Source organism: Solanum pennellii, chromosome 4 (genome assembly GCF_001406875.1).
Source record: "Solanum pennellii chromosome 4, SPENNV200".
Taxonomy (NCBI): Eukaryota; Viridiplantae; Streptophyta; class Magnoliopsida; order Solanales; family Solanaceae; genus Solanum; species Solanum pennellii.
Window position 1 is genome coordinate 70,651,506 of NC_028640.1, and position 4,824 is coordinate 70,656,329.

A 4,824-nucleotide genomic window follows, 5' to 3' on the forward strand; every position below is an offset into this window, starting at 1 on the left:
AAACTTGTTCACTATAAACTGAGATTGAAATACAAAATGAATACCGAATAAAATATAAAATTATTAGTATACAGTTAGGAAGAAACAAATTAAGAAGGAAATACAAACATGTTGGTATACTAATTGACATTGAAATACAATATAAAAACAAAATGTAAAACTTTTTGATGTATAGTAAAATGAATACACAAATAAATTGTTCATTCAGACATTGTTGATTCAGAAATTGTATACATATATATGTTTTCTCGGTATCTGAAACCCTAAAAGCAAATACAAATATATTAAAAATCAAACAAAATAAACATATAAATGGATTTGTAGACTCTAATAAATCTGAAATATTAAACGAAATGACAAAATAAAAAAAAAAATTATTTAATCGACAAAAATCTGAGATGTATATGACTTCAAATTTTTCCAAAAGCAAAACGCGGTCGAGGTAAGTTCCTGGCATCGGTTTCTCTACTTTTATTTGCAATTAGGGTTTTGATATCATTCTGGATTTGGAATTGAATAAGAAACTTGGAGGTCCAGTTGTTCCACTATTACAAACCCTTATGTAGTGAATAAGAAAAAATTGCTCAATTTTTTAGATTTTATATGCTTAAAAGATTTTATTTTTGATAATAGAGAGGAGTGGTTGTTATAAAGTCACCTTTCAAGTGTTTCAATAAGCAATTGATGAAGGATTTTGACTAGAGTTGGTAGCTGGATTCGGAGGTAGGACTTGTCAACAATTTGGATACACATGTGTTTGAGCTCTTGTTGGTTACAAATAACTAAATTTAGACTATTCTAGATGTGGCTTTTGATGCAATATTTCAAAATTCTTTTGTCTAGTCCACAATATTACAATAACTTAGCCATTTTTTGCTCTAGTGTTCAGGTTGGTTTTAATCAAACTAAGTCATTATATAAAGTCATTCACCAAAATAATATGTTTTTTTTAAAATTTTACAAAACTAGTATAAACGTATTCCACGGTAACGTTTTAGGATATATTTTATTTTCTAAAAGTTGATGGCGTCAGATTGATATACGTTACTCACAGTTAACGTTTTAGGAGCAAAACGTTACTTACAGTAACGTATATCAACCTAATGTTGTTAGTTTTCAAAAAATAAAATATACCCTAAAACGTTACCATGAAATACGTTTATACTATTTTTGTAAAATTTTAGAAAAAATGTATTACTTTGATAAATTGTTTTATATAATGGCTTAGTTTGGTTAAAAATTCAGTGTTCAGGTCCATGTGCATACGAGTTTTAAGTCTAGTTGATCATCATTTCTTTAATTGTTGTTACCTTGTCTATGACCTTACCATGAACAATTAGATTCATTTTCGAACAAGAGTTTTCTCACATCAAATAGTTTTAAAACATATAAGCAAGTACTGTTTAGAAAACCTTTTGTTGATAAAATACTTTTATATATCCAAAAAAATAATTATACAATATCAAAATCATGAAAAACACCATATAGTACGTACAAATACTTTAAATTGATTAAAGTACAACAAAGTCACCAAATGACACACTTGTGGTAAATAAGATTTTTTTGTAATTAAATAGAATCATTTCAGTATCCATCAATCTAAAAAACTCTTTATTTTTTCAATTTTAATTAATCTTTCAAACATATTATTCAATAATATTTATATTATTTTTTAAAATTATATATTTATAGAGAGTAGATATACACTATAGTTAAAAAAATGTTAAAGTTTTTACTGTCATTAGTTAAGTGTCATTAGAATTAATGTCATATAATGTTAGGGACACATACAAAAACTGTTATTGATGTTAAAAATCATATTTAATGGCAAATAAGTTATTATCGTTAATTAATTGTCACTAGTAATTATTTTTGATGCACGCAAACTTTAAGACTAATATCGAAAAGAACTTGTGTGGGATTGTCGGTAATATATTATAATCTCAATGATTTAACTGTCTTTTAAGACATTTGTTGTGGTTAAAAGTTTCTTTTGTTATGAAGTTCTACTCTCTGTGCAGTCTTAATTTTTTTGATTGATTTTGTGTAGGCTACATCTATTACTTATACTTAAATGTTTGGTTCTCAAATAATCTATTTAAAAAAGTAATATAACTTTTTTTAAAAATACATGTCAGCAAATTTTATTCATATTTTTCATGTTGCTAAAGATAGAATTTTATTAACTACTAAGCAATTTATATTCTAAATCACACTTGAAATGTAATTTTGCAGTTTTAAAATACTTTCAAAATATGCAGTTTTAAATACTTTTTAATAATAAAAAAAAACAATAAAACTGCACAACTATAAGAAACTGAATTCGTCACACGATGGCTTCTTTTTCAAAAATAATAAGTAAACAAATAAATAAAATTTTAAGAGCCTTTAAATTTTAAATCTAACAAAAAAAATGTCAATTATTTCAAAAGACGAAATTGTCAATTCAAAAGTATTGGAACTTCCACCCACTTTGTATTCATATAGTCTAATATTTTTCATTCTTTTCCACAATATATGTATCATTTTGCATTTATTGATTTTCTTGAAAAACCTTTAGAGCTTCAATACAAAAAAAAAATATAGTGAAAGAAGATCTTATAAATTTTAGAAGAAGAAAAAAAAGAAGAGTCCACCCATCTCATTAATCGTCGATGTGGATTTTTTGTCATTTTTTAACACCCCACCTCGCGCCCAGTGTTTAGCATCTGGTGCGTGGGCAATTTTGATTTTGGGGGGCCCCAACATCGGGTGAGATGGGGCCTGCTCTGATACCATGTGAAATTAGGTCTTAGGCCTAACTCACACCCTAAAAGTTAGCTCAAAGGAAAGAAGGATTGCTCAAGCCTTATAAGGAGTCCACCCATCTCATTAACTACCAATGTGGGACTTTTTGTCATTCTTTAACATAAATTTAAAATGCATTTTTAATTGATTCAGCTTTTTATTTTCTTTCTGAATTCGTATTTTTATCTACATTATAAAATTAGAATTATGATTTTGTAATCACGTATTAAAGAATTCTCCGCTGGGTAATTTACCATAATCTCAAATCTCAATTATTTCATTTTTGTCTCAAGACATTTGTTGTGACAATCTACCAAACACATTTCATTATTTTCTTGACATTAAATTCCAACTACAACAACTTCCTACCAATCTAGTACTTTGAACACCTTTATTTTATATATTTTTTACAGAAATAATACCTTTAATTTGGGTTGTTAAATTTCTTTCAGCGACTTGTATCTCTACAAAGAGTAAACAATTCATTATAGACTGTCATAAATAAGAGATTTTGGTGTAATTATTTTCGTCTAATAATATAATATTGTTATATTATATTTAGTGACAATAATGAGTATGATGTTTATAATTATTTCTTTTAATAGAAAAATATTGATAAAGATTTTAACAATTATAAAAAATTTGAAAGTACTACTTACCTCAGTCAATCTTATCCTATAGTATCATAATAAAGTTATGTATATCAAAAGTAAAAAAAAATTCTCCAAAAAAAATATATATAAATTATAGAAATATGTCAAAATATTTTAGTTCACTTACTGAAATTTTTTCTTCTGTCGCTATTTCCAATCATAAGAAGCCCATGTTTAAAGAATTTAAAAGCATTTAACAATTCAAAAATTAAATTTCATTGCATGTTATGATGATCAGTATATTTAAAGGTTTGATGCAATATATATTCCTTTTTTCCATGTTGGACTTACTTAGTAAAAAATATTTTCTCCTTTCAATTTTACTTATTTTTTTTTTAAATTTGGTACATTTATTTTTAAGTTTTTTCAGTTAAACGAATAAGATGAGTATTTCTACGTGATTAAATACTTATTATGCTTCAGTACTCATTTGTGACATTCACAGGTCATGTTCATGTGGATAATTTTGATATAAATAAAACATTAGGGGTCGTTATGTCCGTAATATTAACTTTGGGTTGATATGAAATATCTTATTTATGAAAGAACAAATTATTGTGTCAAGCCGTATACCGTCAAAATTTACCAAGCTTTCTCTATTCATTTTTATTTATCTCATTTCACTTGTCAAAAGTCATAAATATATAAATTTTAATTAGCTTATTAATATGAAAAAAATTATAATTCAGAATATTCATCTTAATTTAAAGTTTAAAATAATAAAATTAATCTAATTCAATTTAATTCCAAAGATTAGTTAAATTAATTTTTATAAATAAAAAAATAACAAGTAAAACTAGATAGAGAAAATAATTAAGCAAGCACAATATTGAACATAATTAATGACATCAAAACCTAATTTCGAACGGGAAAATTGTACATTAAAGCAAACTATTTATGTAGAATATGTGTTATAGTTAAAGTTTCATTTAATTGTGTTTCGTAGTAAATACATTGCCATTCTCGCCTCTCCCGTGAATCTCGTTCGCCGCCTTTAATTCTCTCTCTCTCTCATCTCTCTCACTTTTATACAAAGACAAATGTATAAATTGTGTTTGTATTTGTATAAAACGAGAGAGACAATATATACGAATAAAAATACACATCTTTGTGTCCTGTACACTTGTAAAGTTGTAGTTACATTAATACAAATTTTCTTTTGCCCAGTTATCTTTTGTCTTTCTCTCTCTCACATTTTATACAAACACAAATCATAAAATACAATGGACAATTTGCATGTGTATAAAGCGAGAGAAATATGATATACAAATATTTTAACTCGATTCATTTATATACAAATTATAATTTTATGCATATATATATATATATATATATATGTATATATATAAACACCATCATTGATACATACATACATATATATATA